We start from the raw sequence: 8422 nt of genomic DNA, 5'->3' as shown, positions 1-8422 counted from the left end.
TCTGTCTCTGAACCGACACCTTCCTGAATACCTGTAACATTTGTGCAGCATGCTTATTAAGAATATTTAGATGCCGGGTAAACGTTGATTGAACATTTGCTGACATGGAGAGATATTGGTAGAAGACAGATTAGACTTCCCTTGGTTTACAGAAACACATGGATTCAGATAAAAGAAGATACTAAAGCACTGGGTTGAACCACATATTTTGTTACAACCAAATAACTCCAAATATCCCGCCTTAATTTATTTATTGGCCCCTGCCTCTGCTCACCCACAGAAAAGGCTGCAAATGAACCCTGATCCTACAACAACAAAAAACGGTGACATTATTGGGCTGCAAAACCCTCTTAGCATAGAAGAATCTTTTCATCTGCCTCTTTCAGATGTAACATATTTTTGACGAAAAGAATGGGATGAAAGGGGCGGACTCAGATAAAAACAAGAACCGACTTTCCAATACAGCTTCAGTAGCAGACGGAACACATGAAGCTGAGAAACTCTCCATGCCAAGTGGTTGTGTGTGCCCCAAAGCTCAGATAAGTACTTTCTCCTTAGAGTTGGAAGGCGCTTAAGTGACTTTTTAACGTAATTCAACTCCCCACCCCCAGCGCCAAGTCTTAATATCAGAGTTTTAGTCGACGGGACAGACTCCTTCGCCCAGGACGGGTGAAGGTTCCCGACCATGCCTCGCAGCTAACTGGCAGCTGCGCCTGCCCGGCACCGAGCCCTGCCCAGGTGGACGCTTGAGAGAGCATTACGGCGATGGTTCTGTAGGCTGCCATCCCCTCCCAAGCACCTGCTCCGCATCTAGCAGTCGCTCGCCGCCAGTCTCCAACCCCGGGCCCCCTCCCTCCCCACACAGACCCCGTCCGGTCAGGCGCTGCAGGGCGACCGGAGAAAGTGCTCGCAATCACATGGAGGCCCGGGCCCGCCCCATTGGCTGCGGCCGGGCCAGTCGCGACGCTCGCCGGCTGCGGTTGGTCCCAGAGCTGCAGCGCCTGCACGGGCCCGGAGTCCATGTTACGCTTTGTCTAATTCCCCTCGTTACAGAGTCATGTGCTGCTGCTCCCGTCGCCGCTGCTGCCGCTGCCGCTGCCGCCGCCCGTGGTGCCCCGGCTCCTCCGCCGCGCTTCGAGGTGGCAGCCGCGGGCGGGGCCGCGGGAGCAGGGTCCAGGGCGCAGCGCGCCTTCGCCGCCCCGGCGCGTCCCGGTGCAGCCGCCGCCCGCCGCGGGTGATGCCGCCACCTCCGGCCTCAGCATAAGCCGTGGCTTGGCGGCCGAGCTGCCCCCAAGGTTGGTGCGCACCTCTCCCGGCAGGGGCCGGGGGCTGCGAGGGAAGGCGACGCGCAGGTGGAGCCGCGCCGACCGAAGCGTGCAACCCTGGCGCAGGCGCCGCGGCCCGAGCTGCGGTTGCGGCCGGGAACTCATTCGGGGACGTCCGGGGGTCGGGAGGAGGTGGCGGCGAGCGGAGTGGGCTCCCGTTTGCTGCCGCCAGGGCCTGGGAGATTGTTCCGCTTTCTGCAGTCTGAGCGTCGGCCGCTTCGGCCCCGGGCGGCCGGCCCTGCGGGAGGGGAGTGCGGCTGCCTGGCTCCTGGACCCCTCGCGCGCGCTCCCTTCTCTCGCCTCCTTCCGCCCTATCGGAAAGGCGGGGAGAGCCGGTTTCGGCTCCGCTGGTTCCTCCCGGAGGTGGGTGTTTGGTGTCTGGCCTTGCTGGCCCGGTGTCCATAAGGTGAGCCCTTTAACTTCTCCAGAATCGCCTACCCTCCGCTTCCTTCCTGTGCAGGGTGGGCTGCGCTGGGAGCCCGGCGGGCGGGGGCGGGGAGGTGAAGGCCCGCGCCCCGCCCCCCGCGCCTGTGGGAGGGAGCTGGGGGCCCGCAGGTGCACCCAGCCGGCCGCGGGCCATCTCCGGGTTGGGTACCGGTATAATCCGCTTCTAGCTTGTTTGGAGGCGTGGGCTCTTGGGAGCGGGACTTCTGCTCAAATCCTGTCCAGGGGCTTGAAAAGGAGGAGAATTGGGGGTGGTTGCTGGGAGGACCAGCACCTCCAGTTACTGGAGGATCGATAAGGGCCTTCTCCTTTCCGTCCCCCTTTACTAGGGGGTATCCCTTGCAGATAAATGAGATTTTTTGATTTCTTAAAAAGCCAGCTGCAGTGAAGAAGAACTGCTGCAGGTCGAGGGGAAGAGAGGTAGGTCCTTGCTGGAGAGGGAGAGGTGGGCTGTGATGTCCCAGGAGCACGCAGTTGGGGTGTGTGTGGCCGAAAGTATAGAGGTAGGGTTGTGGGAAAGAAACAACCGAGATGAGAGGGAGGGCGCACTCAGGATGTAGGCGGAGAGATGGGGAATAGGTACTGGGGAGTCCTAGCGGAATGTGGGGCCCAGCTGGAGCCGCTTGGCTTATATTTGGCTCCTCGTTGCCTCGCAGATTTCCTGCTCTTGGATCTTGAAAAATATTTTTTGTTGGACAGAGAAAACTCTGAGGACATATTTTGGAAGACAGGACTAAAAAGCTGACTTCTGGAAACTTTCCTTGGCAGCTTTGATAGTAAAATTCCGTACAGGCAGCGTTTATTGAGCACCTATTACGTGGTTTGTACCGGACTTCGGAAGAGTCTGGACAGACAGGGAATCCCCGTTTGCAGTAATGATGAGGGCTGTCTACCTTATAAACAAACAAGGGGCCCCTCCCAGTGCCAAGAAAGAGTTACCAGACCTTCCTTGCCATAGCATCTGGGACCTCTGCTTCTTACAGACCTGTGGGAAGAACCCTGCACCATATCCCGTAAATGGGGTCTTCGGGCAGCATTTATTTTTACAGTCCAAAAATAGTGACCAAACACCTACTGTCAGCTAGGCGAGTGTTGGGGTTCTTGCTTCATCTGTCTTGACACCAACTAACTAAATCCCTGTTAAAATCCAAGAGCAAGATGGGGAAGAATCTGAGATGAAAATTAGGTGGTTAAAACAGGGGTCACGAAAAGTTGATTTGGGGTGTTTGGTCTCTGTAGGTTACTTATGGAACCCCCCATAAAATGATTAGGTAATCTATAGAGGCAGGGAAAAATCCCAAAATCTTGAATTGGCACAATTTATTTATATATTTGAACACTATGTTAGATTTGTCTCGTTTTTATTGAGCGTGTATGTGTGCGTGTTGATTAAAACCTAACAGATTAGAAGGTTGGAGAGGAAACTGTCCTTAGATGACCCAGCCTTCCATTACCATGTGGAGTAGCATATGATGCAACAGTTAAAGTATTGAGCCATATTCATATCATTTTCTCCCTGCTATGTTTTCCAGCATTTAAAAAACGTGGTCAAAACTTGGCCTTTTTTCTCAAAATCGCTAAAGTTTAATGGAAAGAAAAAAAAAACTAGGCCCCTTTTCCCTTAATTTTTATATTATGCAGCGTTTTTAAAAATTAATTTTAGAAAATTCTGATGTGTTTGTCATGTCCAAATAGTTAAATTGTTTTGGTAGCAATAGTTTGGAAATTAGACTTGATTCTGTTCTCAGTACTGTAGACAAAATAGCTATTAAAGTCAAAAGTTTGTCAAAACTTTGTAATCATGATTATTATGTTGTTGAAGTGGTAGCTTGTAAGAGATTTCAGTTATTTTTAACTGGAGCTGGTGTTTGACATTCTAAGAAACACCAGTTAATATTTGTTGAGTGCCAGCAGGAAGCAGAGAACTGGAGTGGGTGCTGTGGGATCTTAACAAGGCAGGAGAGGATTCTCGTAGTAATCACAGAGAGCAGATAAGACAGGCACACATGAGGATGCCAGCAGAAGCAGACAGTTATAGTTGTCTAGGAATCCAGGGTGTGTGGAACCAGATAAAAGTGTATGAAGTATGCTGAGGGAGGAGTGGAAATCTGAATTGACTTTTGACAGTGGTCAGGGATGTGGAACAGAATATATGACTAATAAAGGAGGGTAGAGGGAACCTAGTTAGTGAAAACTTAACCACAAGTCAGTGGTGTTAATCATTTGCCTCAAGACCAGTGGCTCTCAGTAGTAGGCAATTTTGCTTCTCAGCAGACGTTGAGGAATGTCGGAGACATTTATGGTTATCATAGCAAGGCGGCAGGTGCTGCTGTCATCTAGTGGCTAGAGGACAGGGATGCTACATAAGCATCCTACTGTGCACAGGACATCAACCCCCTTCCTCGTAAACAAAGAATGATCCTGTCCAAAATGGCGATAGTGCCTGTCCTTAGATCTCAGAATAGGTCTTGAAGGGAGGTGTTTCTTCACATGGGAGGAGTAATAACATTGAGCTTAGGAAGCTGATGTAGGAGACTTTTGTGCTCAGTGTGATGTGATTAGGGTCTGGGCAAATCCTTATTGAAAGAAAGGGACAGTTTGGAGGGAGATCATAGCAGATGAGCACAGTATGATAGTGGAGTAAGTTGGGAATCATAGAATCAGAATTGGCATTTTAGAGGGGCACTATCCAATTTATTTATTTTAGTAAATTATTTTAGTAAATTCTTACCCTTTCTAGGTAACTTTTGTTTAACCCCAGGAACCGTGAACTTCTCCTGAAGACAGGTTATTACACCTTTGGACTGTTTGTTGTATTATTACTTGAGCTGAAGACTGTCTCCTTGAATTTTTTTTTCCAATGATTTTATTCTTTTGGAGCTGCTTACTCTCTTTGAATGCACCAAGACAATATGATGTCCCCTTACCCCCAGTTGACTTTCCTAATGCAAACTAGTCCCAATTCTTTTCACAGTCTTTTATTGGGATGTGGTTTCTCGATGTCTTCTCAGTTTATCAGCATCTCACATGGAGAATCTGGAATTGAATATGTAATTGAGATGTGATCTGGACAACAGAGAGTACAGTAAGACAGCTGTTTGCTGAGACCTAAGCATAAATGTCTGCTTACTGCACCTTAAGCTTACAACTGCCTATGATTTTCTTAGTGCCGAGCACAAACTTCTTTATTAGATAATCATGTTTTGGATAGTCAAAACCCTCAGATATTTGCTCTGTGAGCTGCTGCATCCTGTAATTCTTGGGCAGATTTTTTTGGAGAAGTTTTTTTTGTTGTTGTTGTTCCTTCTCAATGTTATCCTATTTATTTTGATCCAGTCTTCTAGCCTTTGACATTTTTAAATTTATGTCTTCTAATTATATCAGAGAGGAATGGAGGATGACTTTATTGAAAATTGTAGTCAGTTAGTACTATGTAAAATTCAGTAGTTTGGGGGCACTATTGGTCCTATGTGAGAGCTGAGATCACTGAGTGATGGAGGTGAGTTCTAGGGCTAATTAGCCCTTATTCTGGGGGCTTCTGAGAAATCTAAATGCCAAGCCACATGGCATTTAGCGCTTGAAATGTTTGCACCTGGGGTACCATTTTGAAATTGTTGGAGTCTGTTGCAAGCTTCTGAAATCTGAATTCCTTCCTCTGGGTCTTTGTAGTTCTGTTTATGTATCTGGAAGAGAGTTTCTAATGTTTTGTGCAAATCTGAAGCTTGCAGGGTTAGAGTTGCTTTTGAAATTTGTGAGAAGGTAGGATAACTGGCAAAAATCAACTATGGACTTCGTTCCCACTCAGGCTAAGCTTTGTTTTCTTTTTTGCTAATATGCCTCACATATTTAGTGACAGCCTTGTATTTAGGGAAGGAGAGAGGATTGAGGTTTAGAAACAAACCTTTTTCTCAGAGCTTGGCTTTAACTTGCCGTTGATGTTAAGTTCATACTTAACTTGAATTTTACAGTCTTCACTGCAAAGACATTAGGAAATTACATTCCCAGATGTCTTCTGAAGCTGGCAGGTAAGAAATCTCAGGTACCTTAGTGCCAAGTTCTCCGAATACTCTAGATCTATCCTATGAACTAGATTTAATAAATTACTTGATTTGGGTGGTAGCTGTCTCACAGTGTTGAAGGAGAGCTAGAGGAAAATTTCAAATCTCATGGCCAAATGTGTGTGACCTCTTTGTGATGAATGTCCATTGTGCCCCAATCCTTTGTTAGTGTGTTGGCTGTCCAGATGGTGCAGTCTACTTGGTTTCCCTTCTTTACCAGTCCAAGTGGGAAACCTCTTTATATCCTCTGGAGATGAAGGATATTCCAATGAAAAGAAGGGATGCCTTTTGAATATTTGAAATTTCTTGAGGGGAAAAGTGTTGCTGTCCTTTTATATTTTCAAAGGCTGTGTCCAAGTTGAAGTCTTAGAATTAAGGATGCAGTTGTGTCGTTTTGAATAGAAAGAATATTATAGCTGGAAGGGATCAACCCTTAAATTTTATTTTATTTTATTTTATTTTATTTATTTATTTTTTAGACGGAGTCTCGCTCTGTCGCCCAGGCTGGAGTGCAGTGGCGCCATCTTGGCTCACTGCAAGCTCCGCCTCCCGGGTTCATGCCATTCTCCTGCCTCAGCCTCCCGAGTAGCTGGGACTACAGGCGCCCGCCACTGCACGCAGCTAATTTTTTGTATTTTTAGTAGAAACGGGGTTTCACCATGGTCTTGATCTCCTGACCTCATGATCCGCCCACTTCGGCCTCCCAAAGTGCTGGGATTACAGGCGTGAGCCACTGCGCCTGGCTACCCTTAAATTTTATAGTTGAGCGTATCCAGGCACTGGGAGGTGATGTGCTTAGCATAAGTTTACACATGTAGTGACAGAGTAGGTATTAGAATCTATCTGCCTTAAAGACCACAATAAAGGCTAAGGATCAGGATTTCTTCTCTGCTTAGAGGTGTGTAAACAGTGGGGTCCCTCGGGTCTTATTTACATAATTGATCTAAAAGAAGGCGCACACAGTGGAATTTCTAGGTTTGCAGATGACAGCTTTTCTGGATTATGAAATGTCTAACCACTGGGGATTTGCTCCAGGGAAACCACACTAGGATGTATTAGTCATCAGAAGATTTGCAGGTGAGTTTCTTGTGGGCAAATAGGTGGTTGGGTATTAAGGGGAAATTATAGAATTTTCATAGGATGGTGTTTTGTTGGATAAACTCAGGGAAGGGCTCTGAAAATACCTTCATGTTGTTGTCCTGACTTGCTGTTGCAGAAAAACAAAAACCACGAAATGCTAGGCTTCATCAAAAAGATTTTGGGGCTGGGCATGTTGGCTCAGGCCTGTAATCCCAGCAGTTTGGAAGGCCGAGGTGGGCAGATCACCTAAGGTCAGGAATTCGAGACCAGCCTGGCCAACGTGGTGAAACCCCGTCTCTACTAAAAATAAAAAAATTAGCTATGAGTGGTGGCAGGCACCTGTAATCCAAGCTACTTGGGAAGTTGAGGCAGGAGAATCACTTGAACTCAGGAGGCGGAGTTTGCAGTGAGCTGAGATTGCGCCATTGCACTCCAGCCTGGGCAACAGAGACTCTGTCTCAAAAAAAAAAAAGATTTTAGGAAAAAAACCAAAATATAGTCTTAATTGAGTTTTCACTGTGTTTTTTCCCCCAAATTCGTGGGCACCTAACCTTCAGAAAGACACTAGAGCTGGAATGACCATTGTAATGATAACGAGAATGTTTGGACATTGCTGCTAGAGTGTAAGCTTCATGAGGACAGGGTTCTTGCTCATGTGTTTCTTTGATAAAAATATTAGGATTTCTAGCACTTGGAAAGAGTCATTGGAGAGGGGATGGCATGGAGGCCTATGAAACCACAGGGAAAGGGCCATAGGCAGCCTTGATAGTTCACTTTATTCTAATAAGCCCGAGTGTGCTATTTTAATTGCCTCCTTGTCTTCCTGCTCCGGTACTCTGTCAGTGTGGTGAGGGTAGGGATTTATCTCCTCTTGTTCTCTACTGATTTTCTAGTGCCTTGCACATGGCAGGCCCTCTTTTAGTATTTGTCACCCAGAGGAATGAATGAAGAGGTATCCCTTAAAGCTTTACAAGATATAAATTCAGGATGAATGCCAAGAAATATGGTTTTTCTCAACCCTGGCTGGCATCAGAATCAGTCTGAGGAATATTTTTTAAATACATATATTCAGACCCTTCCCCATGCCTGTTGAATCGGAATCTCTGGATATGGAGTTTAGTTTTGCAAAGAGCCCTCCCTGCCTCCAAGTAATTCTAATGTGCAGCTCAGCTCAGAACCACCATCTTAGTAGTTGTGCACGAAGGCTGGGTACTGACTGAAGACACCTTCAAATGGGTTGGAAACATTTGTGGCCAGCAAGCCTGTCATTGGTTATTAAGACAAAAGAGAATCTTTAAGGATATGTCAGTCTTCTTTGAAGGTATAGTGACCCAAACAGCACATGGTCCACCATGGCCCTTGGTGCCTCCATGAGATAGTGCATCCTGGGCTGGATGGATGATGGGACCAACTTCCAGTCCATCCTTGAGCAGTCATTTCCAGAGTGGGTCCCTGATGACAGTTTCACCAGCCCATGAAAAAATGAGAAGAGTGAAGACAATGTAACAAGCTTTT

The 8422-nt window shown here is 46.9% G+C and overlaps 1 protein-coding gene across 2 annotated transcripts in view; it reads left to right on the top strand.

Annotated features, from left to right (window-relative positions):
• The first annotated feature begins 1164 nt into the window (after window positions 1-1164).
• Window positions 1165-8422, top strand: part of LRRC8D (leucine rich repeat containing 8 VRAC subunit D) — a 114345-nt gene continuing 107087 nt past the window's right edge. Inside the window, exon 1 of one of the 2 annotated variants that reach the window (XM_054531421.2) lies at window positions 1165-1295. The gene's annotated coding sequence lies outside the window, so the exon portion shown is untranslated. Of the gene's footprint in view, window positions 1296-1785; window positions 2190-8422 lie in introns of those variants that run through there. The other variant, XM_054531423.2, reaches the window with a different exon arrangement.

Source organism: Pongo abelii, chromosome 1, assembly GCF_028885655.2.
Source record: "Pongo abelii isolate AG06213 chromosome 1, NHGRI_mPonAbe1-v2.0_pri, whole genome shotgun sequence".
NCBI classification, from domain to species: Eukaryota; Metazoa; Chordata; class Mammalia; order Primates; family Hominidae; genus Pongo; species Pongo abelii.
Note: the sequence above shows the minus strand (reverse complement) of the source record. Positions and strands in the feature narration are given on the sequence as shown.